The following is a 24,815-nucleotide window of genomic DNA, read 5'->3' as shown; positions in this document are numbered from 1 at the left end:
CGTATGTACGTGGACAAAGCTATTTGTAAGAAGGTCCTACTAAACTGGAATGATTGCAACCAATCATGGTACACATACTGAAGGATCTAGTCACACTAATATAATCACCGACTACATTCGACGTCATCGTACAATAATCAGGGGTTTGAGAAACAGTGTGCCACAATGTGGAAACAGCGACTTACCTGACATCCAAAAGGGCATGAACATTGCCTTTGAACAAAGGGTGGAAGCAGCTGCTTGTAAACTGTTCACGCACTACCGTGATTATACACTCCTGGAAATGGAAAAAAGAACACATTGACACCGGTGTGTCAGACCCACCATACTTGCTCCGGACACTGCGAGAGGGCTGTACAAGCAATGATCACACGCATGGCACAGCGGACACACCAGGAACCGCGGTGTTGGCCGTCGAATGGCGCTAGCTGCGCAGCATTTGTGCACCGCCGCCGTCAGTGTCAGCCAGTGCGCCGTGGCATACGGAGCACAATCGCAGTCTTTAACACTGGTAGCATGCCGCGACAGCGTGGACGTGAACCGTATGTGCAGTTGACGGACTTTGAGCGAGGGCGTATAGTGGGCATGCGGGAGGCCGGGTGGACGTACCGCCGAATTGCTCAACACGTGGGGCGTGAGGTCTCCACAGTACATCGATGTTGTCGCCAGTGGTCGGCGGAAGGTGCACGTGCCCGTCGACCTGGGACCGGACCGCAGCGACGCACGGATGCACGCCAAGACCGTAGGATCCTACGCAGTGCCGTAGGGGACCGCACCGCCACTTCCCAGCAAATTAGGGACACTGTTGCTCCTGGGGTATCGGCGAGGACCATTCGCAACCGTCTCCATGAAGCTGGGCTACGGTCCCGCACACCGTTAGGCCGTCTTCCGCTCACGCCCCAACATCGTGCAGCCCGCCTCCAGTGGTCTCGCGACAGGCGTGAATGGAGGGACGAATGGAGACGTGTCGTCTTCAGCGATGAGAGTCGCTTCTGCCTTGGTGCCAATGATGGTCGTATGCGTGTTTGGCGCCGTGCAGGTGAGCGCCACAATCAGGACTGCATACGACCGAGGCACACAGGGCCAACACCCGGCATCATGGTGTGGGGAGCGATCTCCTACACTGGCCGTACACCACTGGTGATCGTCGAGGGGACACTGAATAGTGCACGGTACATCCAAACCGTCATCGAACCCATCGTTCTACCATTCCTAGACCGGCAAGGGAACTTGCTGTTCCAACAGGACAATGCACGTCCGCATGTATCCCGTGCCACCCAACGTGCTCTAGAAGGTGTAAGTCAACTACCCTGGCCAGCAAGATCTCCGGATCTGTCCCCCATTGAGCATGTTTGGGACTGGATGAAGCGTCGTCTCACGCGGTCTGCACGTCCAGCACGAACGCTGGTCCAACTGAGGCGCCAGGTGGAAATGGCATGGCAAGCCGTTCCACAGGACTACATCCAGCATCTCTACGATCGTCTCCATGGGAGAATAGCAGCCTGCATTGCTGCGAAAGGTGGATATACACTGTACTAGTGCCGACATTGTGCATGCTCTGTTGCCTGTGTCTATGTGCCTGTGGTTCTGTCAGTGTGATCATGTGATGTATCTGACCCCAGGATTGTGTCAGTAAAGTTTCCCCTTCCTGGGACAATGAATTCACGGTGTTCTTATTTCAATTTCCAGGAGTGTAGTATACTGTACATAGCAAAATGGCGCTATTCAAAACTGGCACTGAAGTTTAGAGCTCCAGAGGCCGTAGATGACAGGAGTAACTCATAGCTGTAGAGATGTGTACAGTCGAATAGATGTGCAACTGTTGAACAACTGATCGTCCAAATGAACCAAGAGACTACCAACAGCGTCTCCTCAACGATCTTTCAGCAAACGTTGCTGCATCTGGGCCTCCACAGCAGGCGTAAGGTTCATGGACCCATGTTGACTGCTGCTTACTGGCGACTAAGTCTGGAATTTGCAAGCCAATACCTCAAATGGACGTCAACTTAATGGCGACAGGTGACCTTTTCAGGGGAATCAAGTTTTATGTTCCATCGGATATGACCAACGGCGTGTACGGCACGAAACGACTGAAAGCAAACATCCTACAACTACCGTCCAAAGAGTGATCTCGTCATTCTGGAAGGCACAATGGATCAACAAAAGTATGCATCTATCCTTGGGGAACATATCCACCCGTACATGCAGTTTGTTTTTTTCCTCGGCCAGATGGCGTCTACTGGTAGACTAATGCAACATGTCACACAGCTCGTAGTGTGTGTGCATAGTTTTAAGAGCATCAGGACGAGTTTATCATACTCTCCTAGCCACCAATATCTGCAGATTTCAATCCAATTGAGAATCTATGGCACCACCTCAGTCGGGTTGGTCATGGCGTGGATTGTCAACTGACGGCTGCTTAAGACTTCTGGCATAAGAAGTCAGCCTCATACTGCCAACGGCATAGTCAATGAGGGTGGAAGAGCGGTCAGAGGTTCAGGGTTCAGGGCACTATCTTGCCCTTGAGATGGGAAACTGCCCCCAAAAAGCGGAAGAATCAAGAATGAACATCGGCACGAGGATGCAGAAGGCATGCAGACCACTACTTTGAAGAAACACAACGTGTATTCAAAGGACATGTGGCCTGCAATTGCCAAAGTGTTATAATGATCTCTCCATCGGCAAAACATTCCGGACTAGTCCACCATTCTGATCTCTGGAAGGAGATAGCCAGAGGGAGATTACCATGAGAAGAAGATTGAGTAACCAACGACCCAAGGACAGGATAACGCTTTAAGAGCCGGGGCGTGGAATGTCAGAAGATTGAACGTGGTAGAGAACACAAAAAATCCGAAAAGGGAAAAGTTAAGGCTCAATCTAGATGCAGTGGGCGTCAGTAAAGTGTAATGGAAAGAAGACAAGGATTTCTGGTCAGATGAGTACCGTGCAATATCAACAGCAACAGAAATTGGTATAACGGACTAACGATTCCTTATGAATCTAGCTAGGGCAAAGAGTGAGTAACAGCGAGCAGTTCAGTCATAGGGCTGTTCTCATCACAATCGACAGCAAACGAACACTGATAACAATAGTTTTCACTATTCATGCCAATATCGTTAACGGAAGATGAAGACTATATCAGGATACTGAACGAGTAATTACCCAGCTGGATAGCAGCGTCAACGCTACCTACTTCGCTTGTACTCTCTATGTAGTATAAACTTGGGATTTTCTGTACTGAAGAAGATCGATTATTTTGTATGTCGCCCTTTGCAAGGAAACGGCTATACACGTTGGTTCATAGAATGCATGAGCCTCGCGATTTACCATCAGACATGCGAAGAAACATTCGGAAGACAGCAAAAGCCCACAAGTGCAAGAATTATCGCACAATTAACGTAAGAGCTAAAGCGCTGTAGTTGCAAACAAGAATAATACACAAGAAAATGGAAAAGGAAATTGAGGATTTGTTGGATGACGAACATTTTCGCTTTAGGAAATGTAAAGGCACCAGAGAGGCAGTTCTGACGTTGCCGTTAATAATGGAGGCAAGACTTTAGAAAACTCAAGACACCTTCATAAGATTTGTGGACCTGGGAAAGGGCATTTGACAATGGGAAATTGTGCAATATGTTCGAAATTCTGAGAAAAATAGGGGAAAGCTGTAGGGGAAGTCGGATAATACACAATATGTACAGGAACCAAAAGGGAACAAGGAAATTAGAAGACCAAGATCGACCTTCTCGGATTAAAAACGGTGTAAGGCAGGGATGTAGCACTCGCCCCTATTGTTTAACATAAACATCGAAGAAGCAATGGCGGGAATATCAGATAGATTCAAGAGTGGGATTGAAATTGAATGTGAAAGGATATCAATGATGAAATTTGCTGATGGCATTGCTATCCTCGTTGAAAGTGAAGATGAATTACGAGATCCGTGAATGGATGGAACAATCGAATGAGTACAGAATATGGATTGAGAATAAACTGCAAAACGATGAAAAGACCAAAGAGCTGTAACGAGAATAGCGAGAAACGTAACATCAAATGGTTCAAATGGCTCTGAGCACTATGAGACTCAACTGCTGAGGTCATTAGTCCCCTAGAACATAGAACTAGTTAAACCTAACTAACCTAAGGACATCACACACATCCATGCCCGAGGCAGGATTCGAAACTGCGACCGTAGCGTAACATCAAAATCGGTGATCAAGAAGAAGGGGTAGGTAGCTTCTACATAGGCAGCAAACTAATCCATGACGGACGCACCAAGGAGGGCATAAAAAGCAGACTGGCAGAGAGATTCTGCTGGCAATAGCGAAAAAAAAAACAAACGATATTGACATTATCACCTGAATCTGCACATCCCAACGCTGCTGTTGTCGACCGAGCTACAGAGTGCAAATGCCGTGTCGTCTCAGGCTGATGGGTATCCTGGAGGGGAAGTGGTGAGGATCTGGTAATCGGGGTCAGTAGCTCGTAGTCTAGTTATTAGCGTTGCTGCCTCTGGATCAGGGGGTCCTGGGTTCGATTCTTGGCCAGGTTGGGGATTTTCTCTGCCCGGGGACCGGGTGTTTGTGTTGTCCTCATCAATTCATCATCATTCATGAACGTGGCGAGATTGTACTGTGTAAAGATTGGAATTTTGTATGGGTGCTGATAACTTCGCAGTTCAGGGTCGGGGACCAATAGGAGCACACTGCCAGTGTGAGAGGGCGGACGCCATTTTTAGGTAATAAATTACGGTAATGAAGAGGCTAAAAAAATGTATGTGAATTTCTAAGGGACCAAACTGCTGAGGTCATCGGACCCTAGACTTACACACTACTTAAATTAACTTAGGCTATAAACATCACACACACCCACGCCCGAGAGAGGACACGAACCTCCGGTGGGAGAGGCCGAGCAATCCGTGACATGGCGCCTCAAACCACGCGGTCAGTCCCCTCGGCAAAGAAGATGGTAGTTATCACGTCAGGCTAAAAGCATTCGGACATCTAGGTAAACATTGTTGTAAGTGTACCACCCTGCGGGCATCTTGGCTCATAAATAAGAAAATTGTGATAAGTTATTGCCCATTAATTGCATCCTAAATAAAACTAGACCCCAAGCAGGTGGATTTCTTACATAAAGGGAGAGAGGGTTAGAAGCTAGTTTGTTAATACAAAAAGAACAATGGACCATTTGGCACAGAAATGCCACACTCAACACCACCTACTACGACCATCTTCAAATAATGAACATTATGGCATCACTATTACATAGCGAATATTCTGTTGAGGAATCACAAGAGGAGCAGGTACACTTGGAAATGGCCGACGGGGAGGGGAGGTACGGGAATATTACATCATGGACAAGCAGATATTCCGAAATCAGATACTTGGTTGTAAGACGTACCCAGAAGCAGATATAGACTCAGATCGCAATTTAATGATGAAGAGTGTTCCGGTGTAAAGTCGAGCGCCGGAACGCGAGTCGGGAACGACAGCGAAGAGAAGGCTGTAAGAAGTCAGCCAGTCGCAGGCTGACCGGACCTCCCTACAGGACGACAACGCGACAGCAGTGGCCCCTATGTGAAGAGGTCATAAGCGTCGTGACCGATAACCTCAGCAGTTTGGTCCCATAGGAACTTACTACAATTCAGACCTCGCCCTCTATTGTTTGGCTCTAACGTTTGCCTGAAGTCATATTGTCGGACAACGGCCCTCAATTCGGGTCAAATGAATTTGAAACATTCTGTAAACGCAATGACATACAGCATCTAACTAGTGCACCGCTCAATCCACAGTAAAACGGCGAAGTGGAACGTTTTGTCCGCAGGAACCTTCAAGCAGCAGATGCTCAAATTTCGCACCGCACACACCAGGGAACAAGCATTGCAACTGTTTCTCGTCTCCTATCGTTCGCATCCACGAGATGGACCATCGCCGGCGGAATTGCCTCACGGCCTCCACCATCGGACACTGCCCCAGCTCCCCCGCCCTTCTCAGCATCCGGCGCCGAAGGAAGATTGCAAGTATCGCTTCGTGCCGCTTGATATTACGTTTTTCAGGGTTTTGAGCGGCAGCAGTCGGTGGGCGCGAGGCGAGATCCTTCGTCGACGTGGTACATGTATGTATCTCATTTCAGGCCCAGACGGATTATAGCGCCGACATCACTGTCAAATTCGCCTCTGTCATGCGCACAGTGATCCTTAGGTATCTCCTCCCCAAGATTCAAGGATCCCGAGGACAGCGCGGCCACAGCAGCTGGTAGAGGGTGTTATAACGACACTGCGGAACGACACCTTGGAGACGGAGCCTTCGCCTCTTCCGCCTTCTCTCGTCCTACAGAAGGAGCTGGACCCGCAGACGCCGCAGCAGCCGACACCTTTTCCATCTTGCTGTGGGCCTCAGGAGGTAGACGCGTGCCCTTCTGGACGTTTTCTGGGGAACGTTTGCACCAGAGCGAAGGCCGGATGGCGGGGTACGACCAGAAGACTGACCCCAGCAGACACAGCTTCCAGTCCTCAGAGCGGCCACGCACCTTTCTCCCCCTCTGTTCTTCTTATACGACGACGGTCCGTCGCTTTGGGAGGGGAGGGGGCGGGGAGGAACGTTGCGGCGTAAAGTCAAGCGCCGGCACGCCAGTCTGGAACGACAGGGAAGAGAAGGCTGTGAGAAAAAGTCAGCCAATCGCAGGCTGACCGGACCTCCCTCTACGACGACAACGCGTCAGAGGACATAAGCGCCGCGACCGTCTTGTTTGACTGTTTGTCTAGCGAACCGACTATGCAGGCTCCCTAGACGCACAAAGAAGAGGCCAAAGTTTAAGTCATGAAGAAGTTTAGTCGTGAAGAATCAATGGGCGAGGAAGTGGGTCACGAAACTACCACGGAATGTAGAGACACGCTTAATTTTCTCTGAGGCTATAGATGCTACAATAAGAAGTAGCTCAGTAGGCTATTCAGTTGAAGATGGATAGAAATTTGTAAAAAGGGCAGTTCTGGTAGTTGTAAAGGGGAACATAGGTAACTGCGCAGCAACCATTGGCAACAGAAGAAATGCTGCAGTTGATCGATGAGAAAAGGAAGTACAAAAATGTTCAGAGAAATTCAGTAGAACAGAAATCAAGAAACATGAGAATGAAATAAGAACGAAGTGAAGTGCAGGGAACCTAAGGCGAAATGCTGCGTGAAAAATGTGAAGACACAGAAAAATAAATGATTGTCGGAAAGACTGGCTTAGCATATGGAAAATTCAATGCAACTTCCGGTAAAATTAAAAGCAAGTATGGCTACATAACGAGTACAATGGAAATTGCACTGTTAAGTGCAGAGGAGGGAGCAGATAGGTTGGCAAAGTACGCTGAAGGCCTCTATGGACGGAATACTTGTCTGATGATGTGACAGAAGAAGAAACAGGAGTCGATCTAGAAGAAGTAGGGGATCCAGTATTAAAATCAGAATTTAAAAGACTTGAAATAGAATAAGGCGAAAGGGATAAATAATATTCCATCCTAGTTTCTGAAATCATTGGGGGAAGTGGCCACAAAATGACTATTATGTAAATTTAAGGTGGAGAGGGTAGAAAGGAAAGGAAAGAGAGGGGACTGATATCGGCTGCGTCAAGGCTTTCTGCGGAATCGGCGGCGACGAGTGAAAATGTGAGCCGGACTAGGACTATGTGGTCTACTGCTTTCTAGGCAGTTGCGTTGTACACAGACTCGCCCCGAAATCTGTTTATCGCAAATGTTCGCACTGTCTAGGCACGCTCCTTGGCCGGCTTACATTCCCAAGTAGCGCCACATATCCGCAGTTCCCGTCGACATCCACCACACTCCCACACGAGAGAGAACGATATCGCACGTCTGGACTGAAGGTTGTGGACTCATTGCCCACCGAGTCGAGCAGCGTGCAGAGGCAGTCCGTGCATTTTCGATAAACACTGTGTCTGGATGGCGCAGTGGCTAACGCAACTGCCTAATAAGCAGGAGAACCCGGGTTTGAGTCCTGATCCGGCACACAATTTCACGCGTCGCCGCCGATTCCGGCGATACACCACTGACTTTCGAGAAACCATTATCCAAACGATTACAAAGATTGCAAGATCTGACAAGTGCGAGAACTGTCGCACAATCCGCTTAAAAGCTCATGCGTCGAAGTTGCTGAAAAGAATAATATACAGAAGAATGGAAAAGAAAGCTGGGGAGTGTTAATGACGAAAAGTAAACGTACGAGAGGGGCAGTTCTGGTGTTGTGGTTGATAATGGAAGGAAGACACGTTCATAGGATTTGTCTATCTGACAAAAGCATTCGCCAATGTCAAGTGGTGCAAGATGTTCTGCGAAAAACAGGGGTAAGCTATAAGGAAGGACGGGTAATATACAATATGTACAACAACCGAAAAGGATCAATACTGCTGGAAGACCAAGATCTAAGTGCTCGTATTAAAACTGATGTAAGACAGGAATGTAGTCTTTCGATACTACTGTTCAATCTGTACATCGAATAATCAATGATGGAAATAAAGGAAAGGTCCAGGAGTGGAATTAAAATTCAAGGTGAAAGGATTCGCTGATGAAATTGCTGTCCTGAGGGAAAGTTAAGAAGATTTACGTTATCTGCTGAATGGAATTGACAGTCTAATGAGTACAGAATATAGCGAATTGGCAGAAATGAGAACAGCGAGACATTTCAGGTCAGGATTGATGGTCAGGAAGTAAAGGAATTCTGCTACTTAGGCATCAAAATAACCAGTGACGGATGGAGCAAGGAGGACATGAAAGTCAGACTAGCACTGGCAAAAAGGGCATTCCTCACGAAGAGAATTCTGCTACTATTAAATATAGGACTGTGGGGAAACCAGAAGAGAGAAGAATCTAAGCATTTGAGATATAGTGCTATAGAAGAGTGTTAAAAATTAGGGGGACTGATGACGTAAGGAATAAGGAGGTTCTCCGCAGAATCACCGAGGAAAGGAATACATGGAAAACAGTGGCAACAAGAAGGTACAGGATGATACGACATTTGTTAAGACATCACGAAATGACGCCCATGGTAGTAGAGGGAGCTGTAGAGGGTATAAACTATAGAGTAACACAGTGATTGGAATACAGCCAGCAAATAAGTGAAGACGTAGGTTGTAAGAGCTAGTCTGAGATAAATAGGTTGGAACAGGAGAGGAATTCGTGGCGGGTTGCATCAAACCAGTTGAAGACTCATGACTCAGTATACGAGGGTTGGAACTTAAATAGTGGCAACTGTTTATTCACAACCCACAAAAAAGAGTTACATGTTTGCACCTGTTACTGTCCTTCAAAGTAGTCACCGTTGACAGCGATGTGGAAGGCGTAGTATACCGTTAGCAGAGCCTGTTCTGTCGATGCGAATGGAGCGGTCTATTGCCTGTCGAATCCCTGGAACAGTTGTGAAGCGAATGCCACGAAGTGGTTTCTTCATGTTCGGAATCAAATCAAGGTCACAAGGACTTAAGTCCGAGGAGTATGGCGGATGGTACAGTACTTCCCAGTCCCTTCTTCCGAACAGAGCAGCCACAGCTTGCGCTGTATGCGCCCGCGCATTGTCGTGCAAAATGTTGGGTGGGTTGCGCAGAAAGTGTCGCCGCTTCTTTCGCAAAGTTTGTCGCAGGTCATTCTCCAAAAACTAAAAGTAATACGACTTAAGTCCTAGTGACTTTGATTTGATCCCGAAGATGAAGGAACCATTTCGTGGCATTCGCTTCAAAACGATTCCAGAGATTTGACAGGCAATAGACCGCTCTATTCGTTCCATCAACAGAACAGGCTCTGCTAACGGTATACTACACCTTCCACATCGCTGACAACGGTTTCTACACAACACTGGTGACTACTTTGAAGGATAGTAACAGGTGCAAACATGTAACTCCTTTGAAACTTCCTTTTGAAACTCTGTAGGAATCAACATGGATTCCGGAAACAGCGATCGTGTGCGACCCAACTCGCTTTATTTGTTCATGAGACCCAGAAAATATTTGATACAGTTCCCAAGTAGATGTCATTTTCCTTGACTTCCGGAGGGCGTTCTATGCAGTTCCGCACTGTTGCCTGATAAACAAAGTAAGAGCCTACGAAATATCAGACCAGCTGTGTGGCTGGATTGAAGAGTTTTTAGCAGACAGAACGCAACATGTTGTTCACAATGGAGAGACGTCTACAGACGTTAAAGTAACCTCTGTCGTGCCACAGGGGAGTGTTATGGGACTATTGCTTTTCACAATATATATATATATATATATATATATATATATATATATATATATATATATACATATATATGATATAGTAGATAGTGTCGACAGTTCCATGCGGCTTTTCGCGGATGATGCTGTAATATACAGAGAAGTTGCAGCATTAAAAAATTGCAGTGAAATTCAGGGAGACCTGCAGCGGATAGGCACTTGGTGCAGGGAGTGGCAACTGACCCTTAAAATAGACAAATGTAATGTACGCAGTGGAGTAAATGTTTGAAGATACGTAAGAGACCATATGCTCTGCCGGATGGCGGGTTCAAGAAATTCTTCAGAACTTCTCAGTATAGCAGAAGAGTGCTTCACCTGGGCAGACAAGCACAGGTCAAACGGTACAACGCCCGGCACTGCCAGGGCGCTCCAGCCCACCAGACTGTGGGGACAGCAGGAACCAAACCTCCGGCATGCTTCCGTCGGCACTGCTCTGCACAGTCGGCGGTGCCGTGCCCGTGTTGTGCTCCCAGTTGGGAGGTCGAAGCCCGCCCCATCACTGTCTCGTTCCCTCGCCATGCCGCCAGCCGGCAGGAGTCTTTCTGTTAGTGTTGGCTCTGCCTAGGTGACCCGCTGCTTCCCGCTAAATCACACAAGGTCTCTCCAATCGCCATCTCGTGGACACAGGTGGCTCTGGTCACGGCGCTGTCTCGCCCACGGTGAGAAAACTGCCAGCAGATTTGGCGCCACCTGTTGGTCTGGGCCGAAGCTCATCGATAATCAAGGCACTACACGTTTCAGGAGCATTTGCTGGTCTGTGATGCCATTATTAAAATACACTACCGGCCATTAAAACTGCTACACCAAGGATAAATGCAGATGATAAACGGGTATTCATTGGACAAATATATTATTCTAGAACTGACATGTGATTACATTTTCACGCAATCTGGGTGCATAGATCCTGAGAAAACAGTACCCGTAACAACCACTTCTGGCCGTAATAACGGCTTGATACGCCTGGGCATGGAGCCAGAGCTTGGATGGCGTGTACAGGTGCAGCTGCCCATGCAGCTTCAACACGGTACCACAGTTCTTCAAGAGTAGTGACTGGCGTTGTTCGGCCACCATTGACCAGCCGTTTTCAGTTGGTGAGAGATTTGGAGAATGTGCTGGCGAGGGCAGCAGTCGAACATTTTCTGTATCCAGAAAGGCCCGTACAGGACCTGCAACATGTGGTCGTGCATTATCCTGCTGAAATGTATTGGCTCTGAGCACTATGCGACTTAACTTCACGGGTCATCAGTCGCCTAGAACTTAGAACTAATTAAACCTAACTAACCTAAGGACATCACACACATCCATGCCCGAGGCAGGATTCGAACCTGCGACCGCAGCGGTCGCTCGGTTTTAGACTGTAGCGCCCAGAACCGCACGGCCACTCCGGCCGGCTGAAATGTAGTGTTTCGCAGGGATCGAAAGAAGGGTAGAGCCACGGGTCGTAACACATGTGAAATGTAACGACCACTGTTCAAAGTGCTGTCAATGCGAACAAGAGGTGACCGAGACGTGTAACGAATGGCACCCCATACCATCACACCGGGTGATACGCCAGTATGGCGATGACGAATACACGCTTCCAATGTGCGTTCACCGCGATGTCGCCAAACATGGATGCGACCGTCATGATGCTGTAAACAGAACCTCGATTCATCCGAAAAAATTACGTTTTGCCAGTCGTGCACCCAGGTTCGTCGTTGAGTACACCATCGCAGGCGCTCCTGTCTGTTATGCAGCGTCAAGGGTAACCACAGCCATGGTCTCCGAGCTGATAGTCCATACTGCTGCAAACGTCGTCGAACTATTCGTGCAGATGGTTGTTGTCTTGCAAACGTCCCATCTTTTGACTCAGGGATCGAGACATGTCTGCACGATCCGTTACAGCCATGCGGATAAGATGCCTGCCATCTCGACTGCTAGTGAAACGAGGCCGTTAGGATCCAGCACGGCGTTCCGTACTACCCTGCTGAACCCACCGATTCAATATTCTGCTAACAGTCATTGGATCTCGACCAACGCGAGCAGCAATGTAGCCATATGGTAAACAGCAATCGCGATAGGGTATAATTCGACCTTCATCAAAGTCGGAAACGTGATGGTACGCATTTCTCCTCCTTACACGAGGCATCACAACAACGTTTGACCAGGCAACGCCGGTCAACTGCTGTTTGAGTATGAGAAATTGGTTGGAATTCCTCATGTCAGCACGTTGTAGGTGTCGCCACCGGCGCCGACCTTCTGTGAATGCTCTGAAAGGCTAATCATTTGCATATCACAGCATCTTCTTCCAGTCGGTTAAATGTCGCTTCTGTAGCACGTCATTTTCGTGGTGTAGCAGTTTTAATGGCCAGTAGTGTATATTGAATCTGTGTGGCACTCTTGGTTCAAATGGCTCTGAGCACTATGGGACTTAACTTCTGAGGTCATCAGTCCCCTAGAACTTAGAATTACTTAAACCTAACTAACCTAAGGATATCACACACATCCATGCCCGAGGCAGGATTCGAACCTGCGACCGTAGCGGTCACGCGGTTCCAGACTGAGGCGCCTAGAACCGCACGGCCATACCGGCCGGCTCCCAAGTATCTTAACAGATCTGTAGGAAGGTTGTCAACTCCAGGGTATCTTCTTTGACTCAGATCTCATACACCTTTGTCAAATCCTTATTGCTGCAGATACGTTTCTCTAGTCGTGATTGCTTCTACAACGGCCCAGTTCTCATTTAGCCATTCCGGCTGTGCCAGTTTGCACTTCCTGTCAGTCTCATTTGTAAATGTCTGTATTCACCTTTGCCAGCCTTATTAGCTGCGTTTAAATAATTTCTCTTTTCATCATTTACGTTCAATGTCTCATGTGTTATCCAAGGAGCTCTAGTCGGTCTTGCCTTCTTTGCCTATTTGACCCTCAGCTGCCTTCGTAATTACATCTGTCGAGCCTACCCAGTCGTTTCCTGTTGAGTTCCTTACCCCTCTTTCAGTCAATCATTGTCTAATACTCCCCTTGAAACTCTCAACAATCTCTGTCTCTTTCATCTTATCTAGCTCTCATCTGCTTAATTTCTTACCTTTCTTCTATGTAAGTTTAAATCTGCATTTCAAAACCAATGAATTAGGGTCAGAGCCCACATCCGCCCCTGGAAATATTTTACAGTAATTTAAAATCTGGTCATGTCATTTCCGCCTCACCATTATGTCACCCATTTCAAACTTTCTCGTGTTTCCGAGTCACTTCCACTTCAACTGTCTCCCAGTTCCACACTACATATCAAGAACGGCGTTACTGAGATGATGATAGACACATATTGTCCAACGTAGTCGGGAATAACGTACGTGCAGGAAAATGCTTTTCATCTGCTGTGCCTGACACAAATGTTTCCTCTGATGTCGCTGCTTCTGGGATGAGTACAGTTAGACGCACCATGTACTTCTGCGTCAACAGGAACGAAATAAATGAGTCTTCGAGAAACAGAAAGAGAGTGTGTATGTATGAGGGAGAGAGAGGGAGAGAGAGAGAGAGAGGGAGAGAGAGAGAGAGAGAGAGAGACCGGCACGCACACACACACACACACACACACACACACACACACACACACACACACAGAGAGAGAGAGAGAAAGAGAGAGAGAGAGAGAGACAGACAGACAGACAGGATCAATAGCTGAGTAACACTTACAATCGTTTTTTATCTTTATATTCACTAAATAATATTTCTTATTCGTGACACAAGGAACAGTGCAAAAAAAAAAAATGCAAAAATAAGCGACTCACAGTAAGCATGTCTGGGTACATGTTCCATGGGAGATTACTCAAAAGCGGGCAACCTCAAGGCCTTTTGTAGCTGAGAGCTCCACGCGAGGCAGCAGGTACCACAGCAAGTGCTCCGTAGTTCCCCTTCTCTAGAGCTGTAGTTTTAAGTGACGATTGGAAATCCAAGCTTTAGAAGATTATATCTGGAGCTCCAGGTTTCACAGCTGTTCAGTTCCGTAGGTGGCTAGGAAGAAGAGTAGTTGAATTTACTGAGAAAGAAACCACACATTCTGCACCGAGGATCAAATATATGCCATAAAAGTAAGTAGGCATATATGCAACTCATTTTTTCCCATGTTTGCAGAAATATTCACAGTGCGGTGTCAAAAGTCATGCAATAACTCCTTTTACGGTGGCGGAATTCCTTTTGCTCGACGTACTGGGTTTGTTACTGGAAGTAACGGAATCGAGTTGATTTTGCCCCCAATGCACTCGTCTTTGTTGGTTGCACATATTGGCGTAACATGCTTAATAAGTTGTACTGTTTCCATTTGAGGACTCCGTTGGTCTTTCTCATCGTAATTTGTGTCCATGAAGTTACACAGTCTATTGATCCATTGTGCACACGGGACAGCGGCCAGTCAAATATTTACCAAAGAAAATCACCAAACAGCCGTGTATTTTGAGAAGCTATTTTCTTTACTCAACCAGTTTTAGCATCTCAATAATGCCATCATTAGACTCCTATGCACTCTGTGTACAGACAATAAGATACATCAGTATAACTGGAGCCATCAGTATCTGGATTCCGTGAATTCGTTTCTAGAGTGTTTACTTCGATTGCGGTTTACTTCGAAGCGTTTACAATTCCGAGCTTAAAGTTTGAAGGAGAGCTTACGTAATGTGTATACATAAACATACAGTTATAAATGTCCCCGTTCGTAGTCACTAATTATAACAATATGTTAACTTTTGTGCTGTAACACATAGCTATAATCAGCGGTGGAAATATGTTCGCGAACGCCGATCGTGTGCGGCTGTTTCCTGCTGGATCGTCTGATCAGTCGGAAGTTGCATTGCGGAGGAGAGTAAATGCCTATTCAAAATATAATTATTTTTGGATAGCTCAACATGAATTTCCTAAGGGACTGTAGTTTATCATGTATTTACCAGTAGAATATGGCGCGGAGAAAATATTTCGCCGCATGCAACTTCCGTCCGATTTCGACGAAAGAATTCGTGACTGTGATCTCTCTATTTGGCAGAAACATAAAGAAAATTAAATAACTTCATGAAGGAGTGAGACATACATTCTATACTAAATAAATAGTCCATACACCAGTTCCATTTAACTCTGAATTTATGGCAATTAATAGATGTACTTACACTGCAATGAAGGATTTAACACGTATGCCGTTTTGACTGGCACTTCTCTTCTCGTAATAAAAATAATTCCTTTGACGTTTTCACATACACGTCGCACAATAAATCTACTGCTATGCAGTATCGCACTTTTACTTTACACTAAAATAATGTTATTTTGAACAATAATAATACGGTGGCAAGACATGCGCGCCCGACACAAGTTACAAGAGACAAGGGAAGAAAAAAATGAGTAACTGTTAATCGAGAATATCTCGTACATCAAAAGAATGTGTAAAAGTGTTGTTCTTCTGTCCGTTTTTCGCGCCGCGGTTTTCAGAGTCAGTAACTCAATGCATCTTTGACGGCGCTTCGACAATAAACAAGTTAATCACAGGTCGTTCACCTTTTACATTCTCGCAACATTATTTGCTAACTGTAGCTGTTTCCTAGCGACTGCTCGATTAGTGAATGATTTAAAATGATAAGGCAATCACATAATGTTACAAGCTGAATTCATGTGAGAATCCTAACATATACTTATTACAGAGAGAGATGAAACCACGTGGAAGCGATAGAAGTAACGAAAAGGGTGGTGGTTGCGACGGCGATTTAACATATGGCGGAGTTTATCGGCTCACTGGAAGGGCGCCATATAGTCACGCACGCACTGTTGCAAACAGTGGCTCCTATAAGCGATCAACAGTCCTACTTTCTACTAACGGTAATGATCAGGCAGCCACTACTCTCATTTGAGTGCGGCAAGGGCCTAGAGTATATCGTGGGCTCATTCTTATCGTATTGGTGCGACTGTTGGTCCGAAGAGAAGCTGGCAAACCGAAACTACACTGGCTGAACTGTGAAGTTTTATAGCTTCTGAACGTCCTCATTCTGGTGTAGTTGTGATCTTAAAAAATAGAACTAGTACCAATTGCTGGAACCGTCCGGGACCAGCACACTGTCTTTTGTCCATAGTGCCTTCCCCATCTGCCTATACTCTGAATATCGAAGTACAGTTGCTTTCTGTATGTGTGTAAATTTCGAAATAAAAATTATAGCACGATAAAAAATTCACCGTTAAGAATGTGTCCGGAACCTGCAGTGATACGCAGTGTTTTTTTGTTCAAATGGTTCAAGTGGCTCTGATCACTATGCGACTTAACTTCTGAGGTCATCAGTCGCCTAGAACTTAGAGCTACTTAAACCTAACTAACCTAAGGACATCACACACATCCATGCCCGAGGCAGGATTCGAACCTGCGACCGTAGCGGTCGCTCGATTCCAGCGCCTAGAACCGCACGGCCACTCCGGCCGGCTGTTTTTTTTTGTGTATGTTGGGTTTCTTTCTGTTGTGGACTGGCAAGACAGCCAGTCCACAGTGACGGGTAGCCGAAAGGCACGCGTTTAAGCTCACGCAGGCTGGCGGGAGGTCTGGAACAGTTAAAGGAGTTATACTAGCAAGAAAAGTACGTAGCTGATGGAATACTTAACTTTAATCCATAATTGGTGAACATCGGTCTGACGGTACATGCATCACAAGATAAATAGCAAATGATAATGGCGCCTTGCTAGGTCGTAGCAAATGACGTAGGTGAAGGCTATGCCAACTATCGTCTCGGCAAATGAGAGCGTAATTTGTCAGTGAACCATCGCTAGCAAAGTCGGCTGTACAACTGGGGCGAGTGCTAGGAAGTCTCTCTAGACCTGCCGTGTGGCGGCGCTCGGTCTGCAATCACTGGTAGTGGCGACACGCGGGTCCGACGTATACTACCGGACCGCGGCCGATTTAAAGGCTACCACCTAGCAAGTGTGGTGTCTGGCGGTGACACCACACTTTCTATGCTAGAGGGCTGTCATGAGCACAGACGTAGGCGTCGTGATTCGTGATCAACCTCACCACAGTCGCAGCGTTACAGGCGGATGGATTACGATTAGAAACCTTAATCCTCTGCGCACGCATCTATTGTCTCAGTAACTGTGTTGCACTCAGTGCTTTTGTCATAATATTAAAATGGGAGAGCGAAAGAGAGAAGGAGAGAGAGAGAGAGAGAGAGAGAGAGAGAGAGAGAGAAAGAGAGAGAAAGAGAGAGAGAGATCATCTCAAGCCTTGACAGAATATCACGCATTACTTTTAACAGATTTCCACCGGCCGCTTCGTATGTAGGTGACATTCGAAACCGCTGGCATTTTTACGCATTAATCCCTTTTGTCCTATCGGCAGTAATTAGCGCTTCTTCAACAGAGCCGGAGGTTTCGCTGCAAATTGAATAGCCGGGCGTGCTCTGTTCCGGACACTTAATTAATCAGAGACGCGGCGCCGGTCACGTGATGCTATCTGCCACGCAGTCGCCCTGCTAAATCTGCATGCTAATTGAGAGGCGGCCGCGTGTACCGTGTGTTTGCTGCTGACAGGCCGGCTAGGGGAGGCTGGCCTGGTCATACAACGAGTGCGCGACTGTAAAAAGCGTGGCGACAGATATGTCAAAGGCAAAGAAACCGTGGTGTGTTGGTGAGAGCGCGGACTGCGGCATGGATTTCATACCTGTGCGTAGGGAATGCAATAAAGGAAGCATAATAAAACTTTGGAATATAGTTTGAACATCAAGAACAAAAAAGAAAAGCTTTAAGGCATGCTAATTACTCTGCAATTTTGTCAACGATGGTAAAGGACTTGAACAGAAATTGAACAAAATGGATATTTCTAGAACAGAGGCTATGAGGTGTGATAAAAGAAGGCAATATGAGGATAATGGAATGAAGTGAAATGAATTAGATGAGCCTGAGTGTACTACAGTAGGAAATGAGACTGTGTCAGTAATAGATGAGATGTAGCGTTAGGGCATTAAAATAACTGACGATGAGCGATGTAGAGAGGATAAAAGCGATTTTGTAAAACAAATTTTTAGCTCCTACTGTGAACTTAAGTGTTAGAAATTCTTTTCTGGAGTTAATTGTCTGCAGTTGAAAGGCGTCTGCTGTCACGGGAAACACGTTTCGTGCTGCGTCTTCAGGCTTGATGATAGGCGCTCGTCTCCCTTAACCCTCTGAGTACCAACAACCATTTTATTATTTCAAGTACCAGTGCCTTCCGCATGAAACCGATGCTATTGTAAGACATCTAGTCGTACACTGAGGCATTTCCTCGAATGTACTGCGTGGTAGCAGTCATTTACACCGTTCAAAGCAACAATCAGCGTGGAGATTGTGCTACGTTACTGCAAGTTTCTAAATTTCATTTATTTTAGTTCAAAAGTGGTTCAAATGGCTCTGAGCACTATGGGACTTAACATCGGAGGTTATCAGTTCTCTAGAACTTAGAACTACTTAAACCTAACTAACCTAAGGACATCACACACATCCATGCCCGAGGCAGTATTCGAAGCTGCGTCCGCAGCGGTCGCGCGGTTCCACACTGAAGCGCCTAGAACCGCTCGGTCACCACGGCCGGCTTTTATTTTAGTGAACATACTGAGTAGATCATCGACAGTGAAAGTAAGTATACCAAAATTCTAATTTGAGTTGTGTATTGTGTATTGAGCCGAGAACCTAGAAACGACGGAGAGGCTTCGTCCCGCCGTATCCCTCAGTGGTACACAACCCCACGACAGGCCGCAGCAGTCCACCCACTCCACCGCAGACGCACACCAAACCCAGGGTTATTGTGCGGTTCGGGCACAGCGGACGCTCAGCCCCCCCCCCCCCCCCCCCCCCGTCTGGAACGCCTCATACCAGACGAGTGTAACCCAAATGTTTGCGTGGTAGAGTAATTATGGTGCATACGAACGTGGAGACAGTCTTTGCGCAGCAATCGCCGATGTAGTGTAACTGAGGCGGAATAAGGGGAACCAGCCTGCATTCGCTGATGCAGAAGGAAAACCGCCTTAAAAACTATCCACAGGCTGGCCAGCACAACGGACCTTAACACTTATTCGCCGGGTGGATTCGTGTCGGTGACTGGCATGGCTTCGTGCTCGGGAAGCAGCGCGTTAGACCGCGCGGCTAACCCGGCGGGCTGTATTTGAGTTTATATATGGTAATACATAGTAATTGGTTTGGGAAGTGGTACCGAAATGAAACGACTGGAGCAGTATGTAATTCTGATAGAATTTTATTAAATTTTAGGCCCATTTTTGCTTTTTATTTAGGACTATAATTTCTTTTAGGCATTATGAATTCATGAGAGTTTCCAGATGTGGGCCAGTCACCAGGAAAAACGCGAAACTGGTTTCAAATACATCACATGAAATGAAAGGTGGTTGGAAATTACATATACCACTGGTTACATAGTGAAACCAACTCCTTAAAACAATTTATTATTTAATTTTCGACGATTTCTCTTTATATCCGTTGCTTACTAAGATAGTAAACATTAATCTTGTGAAAAATTTTAAAATTATATTTTGAAGTGAAATCACCTCCTTAAAACAACTGATTGCTTACTTTTTGCCATTTTCTTCTTGTATTCATCGCTCGTCGTGATAATTAAGATTGATTCTGTGAATAATTTTAAAGTAACATATTTTTTATATTGTTGGAAGCCAAAAGTTTAAAGATCTATAGTCAGATGCCTGTCTGCTGGGGTAAAACATTTTGGGTGGAAACTGTGAGTTTTGTCTCGACTGGTGCGAGGATTGCCGGTAGAATTAGTTCGCGAGCCCTGCCGGCGTACAAAAGGCACTCTTCTCTTCCACCCGCTATCGTGAGGACGATGTGGAGATGTGCTTACAAGGGGACAGTACAAACTTCCCAGAACCGATTTAATTGATGTTGACAGGGTGTGTAGGACACAACTAAAACTTCAACATATGTAAACAGGACGGTGTAACTTTCAATCTTTTTCGAGGCAAACCAGTTTGAAAATTCTTGTCGTGCTTATGTACTTCGTAGGGTAACTGCACCCGAGCGAGTAAACCCTTAGTCATAACCGTATCCGGATGGAACTTCACCGTCGCTAGATTTTTTTTCAACGTAATTCTAACACCAGACCTATTATTAATGGGTAAATTATCAATATTTACCTATTAATTTTTTATTTTCGTATCGTTTATTCTGAAAAAGTGTAAAAAGGTCTTTTCCTTACGGAAGTTCGAAATGAAAAAAAAGGACAGATAACTTTCAACCAAATCAGGGTAGTGAAAAAAAATGGTTCAAATGGCTCTGAGCACTATGGGACTCAACATCTTAGGTCATAAGTCCCCTAGAACTTAGAACTACTTAAACCTAACTAACCTAAGGACATCACACACACCCATGCCCGAGGCAGGATTCGAACCTGCGACCGTAGCAGTCCCGCGGTTCCGGACTGCAGCGCCAGAACCGCTAGACCACCGCGGCCGGCTCAGGGTAGTGATTTTCTTATATTATTGACTCTACGTTTGTGACGAGTATAATCTGTAACCTGCAGAGCACTACACGAATCGAGACGATACTGATCATAGAAACATGGAAAACAATAATTATTGAGATATACAGCACATGTAATGAACGCCGAATTTTTGCACGTGCATTGTTTATTCAGTGTGCCTTTTGTGAAACAAAATTGTTCAATAACGGTCGTTACACAATTTCATTATGTACCACAGATATCGAAGCAAACCACCAAATATTGGTGCAGACAGCTCAGAAAAAGAATTAGTAACGGCAGTGAGATTCGATCCAGAGACCCTGCGCTTTCGAAACAAGGGTCTTACTTGCTCGACTGCCGACTCATTGCATATTAGAAACGATAGAAAGTATATGTAGAAGGACCCCTATTTTCTGGAAAACGATTGAGAATTGAGGCTTCCGGTTTAGCTATTTTGTAGTCCTAGCCGTGCACTTCACACACTCTCGATAAGAATCAAATCAGCGTAGGGAAGGTCGTATGGAATCTTTTGTTAATAGCATAGACGTCTTATCACGTGGTAGTGGACTGGGCGGATTCATTCGTCTTCGTTCTAGATTGCAGCAAGATTGTGGCTAGCTTACACATTTGCGTGGAATTTCCGTGATTGCACTTTATGTGACTTTCCAGATTATGGAGCGTTAAGTTTCTTCCCATGACACATTTTGCAGTCGTGTTTAGTGTAGGAAACATTAGGACTCTGTCGGCGTTTTATTATTGAGTCATCCTAGGAATCAAGTTGCTTATTTCACGGCTCTTCCGCTTGTTAAATACTGTTTCAGGCATTAATGCTAATACGTGGCGATCTTATTTCGTCTATTTTATCCGGTGGTAATGTAAAGACACATGGTCCGCTGAGTAGTATTTCCACGTGAAATATGTTAGTTTGTATTGAAATTCTATACATTATTTTACGTTTAACCGAAAAGTGGATTTTTTGCGAGCTGATCACGCCATTGTTTTTGTTGCGTGCTACCACATGAGCTCACCTTGAATCCACGTTCTCGAAATGTACCACTTTCACCGTAATTGCATTTAAAATCTATGACGAAATAGGCCGCAGGCATTGGAGTTTATTACAGAAAATGTTCAGCTATCAGGTATGTTCATGCTGCAGTTGAACTTAGAGAGGCGTGCCATCAGGAACGGAAACATCGAGGTAAATTGTGCTACCATTCTATTTCGGGGTGTTCAGACTATTTTATCACCTGATGTATGGTACAGAGTGCAAAATATATTTTCATTGCACGGATTGCATTTATAAAACGTAACTGCATGATGTCTACTGCAACGATTCTAATTTCAGTTTTGTGTTGGTTGACTCTGGCTAGCCCCCCTTTTTATTGTTCCATTGCGCTTTGCGAAAGTGCTTGCCACTCTGGAATCTACAGTAATTTCAGTGCATTTATCCACGTGTGTGTCAGATTTAATGTAAAGTCTAAATATTTCAGACCGCAGAAACTAGAATCAACAGGAGTTTAGTGTCTTATGAACCTCCAGGAGAGAATCCAAGGCAGAGGACTGACGTCCGACTAGAGACGGTGGCAGCATTCATTTTTTAGAATTTTATGATAACTAATTCTCACAGAAACCAACCTCATTGGTAACTTGAATCAGTTTTGTATAAAATCGTGTGTAACGCCACTTTTAACGATGTTTCCTTGTATGGAAATGGAAGTGGATGATAAAGCGTTAATGAAAGAAGAGAACAGAAGCTTTTGTAACGTGCTGCTATGGAAGAACACTCTACACTATATGGGTAGAACGGATAACTAACAGAAAGTACTGAATCGAATTTGGGGGAAAGGGATACAGTAGCACAACCTGACCAAAGTAAATGATTGGTTGACGAGTCAGATCCAGGGTACTGATGTGAAGCGTGTGATTCGGGACACCGAGGAGGGGCGATGGTAATATAGAAAGTTACGACGGCTTGAGAACAACAAGCAGGTTCGAATGGATGAATGTAGCAGCAGTTGTGGAAAGATGAGTAGGCTTGCACACGACAGAGTAGCATGGAGGGTTTCACGAATCCAGTCCTCGGTCTGAAGACCGTAACGAAGACAGATGAGCATACAAAACCTCGCATCCCTCAAGTACGAGTATAACATGGTAGCCACAGTTTCTCTAAGTTAAGGTTTGTTTGTGAGATAAATGTTAGACAATCAGGTGAGAAATTGATCAGTTTTAAGCGACTACCTACAGTCCATTAACAAAGTTTTTTCGAGTCACGGGCTCTGACACTTTGCTTCTGTGTTTCTCAGACTACCATGTCAGTGTTTTAAAGCTACTGTTAGAATTTTACTGTGAATGACTAATGAGAAATGGAAGTATTGCCCCCAGTAGCATCTCAGTATGTTGTGATACCATGCAATGGTACATAAGGAAGGGCACCAGTGTGATAGGGAACTGTAGCGATTTTCCTGTAGTTCTATGTGTCATATGTTTTAGTGCTAATATAGTGATTTTAAACCACGTGCCAAATACATTTTAAACGTTTGTATATCAGAGCAGCTAGCTTTTATTCTGTATATCGTGAAATTTTCTTAGGAGTTTTGGCAGTCTGAGTTCCCTCCGGTCGCGTCGCAAATGCAGGGTTTGCTAAGGACAGCGGTGGGGCGTCCAATTTAAGCTTCCGCCCTAGCTGATTTTATGTCAGACTTAATCTGTCCTAGACAGAATACCTTCTGTAGATCTGTTCGAGATATGTTACGCCGTTGCGCTAGCTTTGGTCCTCTATGGATATTTTATTTGCGCTGTACCCACGACATCTGGAGAGAATTCTATCTTCTACCTGGAGAGGCGCCTGATTGCAGGTTACCCGACTCCACGTTGTAATAACGACAAATAAAACAAAAGTGATGCCATCTCACACATTAGAACCAATAAGATCCAAATCTGTTATAGATGGGAAAATAACTGAACAAGTACGATACTTTAAAGACTTAGGGTACAATATTCAATTTCTACAATCACATACTGCAGAGCTAAAACTGGCCATATTCAGACAGTTTTGTGGAACCATAGAACGTACATTAAAACATAAAGTACAGAAAGACACATTAATTAATCTTTACAAAGTAATAGCCGTGCATTTGCTGCTGTACGGTAGCGAATGTTGGATCTTAACGTCTGATCAGTTACGACAAATCGACTCATCACAGATGAAGTTTCTCCATCAAGTGACATTTATAGGACCATAAAAGAAACACCAAACGAAGAAAGGAAGATTGGGTTTAATGTCTTGTCGACATTGAGGTCATTACAGACGGAGCACGAGCTCAGGTTGTGTCAAGGATGAGGAAGGAAATAGGGTCAAAGGAACTACGCCGTCATTTGCCTCGAGCGATTCAACGAAATCACGGAAAACTTAAATCTGGATAGCCGGACGCGGGTTTGAAGACCTCCTTCCGAATGCGGGTCCCTTGTGCTAACCTTTGCGCCACCTCGCTCGAAACACAGACATTTGATAAGAACTAAATATTGAATCACTTACAACTATAGCTGGAAAGTACAGACCGAACTAAGAAGAACATGTCCAACGTAGTCTAACAAAGGATTACTGGAGATGCAATGCTATCTACGTCTACATCTACATATATACTCCGCCAGCCACCAAGCGGTGTGTGGCGGAGGCCACAATTCGCGCCAAAGTCATATTCCGCCCCCCCCCCCCCACCCCCCTCTGTTCCACTTGCGGATCGCGCGAGGGAAAAACGACTGAACGCCTCGGTATGAGCTCTTATTTCCCTTATCTTTGAATGATGATCATTACGCGATTTGAAAGTTGGTGGTAATAATATATGCTCTACATCCTTGGTAAAGATTGGATTTCGGAATTTAGTGAGCAGCCTCTTCTGTTTAGCGTGTCGTCTGTCTGCAAGTGTGTCCCACTTCAAACTTTCTATGAGATTTGTAACGCTCTCACGATGGCTAAATGTACCAGTCACGAATCTTGTCGCTCTCCTTTGGACCTTCTCAATCTCTCCCATACAGACGAACAATACTCTAAGACTGGACGAACTAACGTATTGTAAGCTATTTCCTTTGTTGAAGGACAGCAT

This window comes from Schistocerca serialis, chromosome 2, assembly GCF_023864345.2.
Source record: "Schistocerca serialis cubense isolate TAMUIC-IGC-003099 chromosome 2, iqSchSeri2.2, whole genome shotgun sequence".
Lineage (NCBI taxonomy): Eukaryota > Metazoa > Arthropoda > Insecta > Orthoptera > Acrididae > Schistocerca > Schistocerca serialis.
This window is presented reverse-complemented; position numbering follows the sequence as displayed.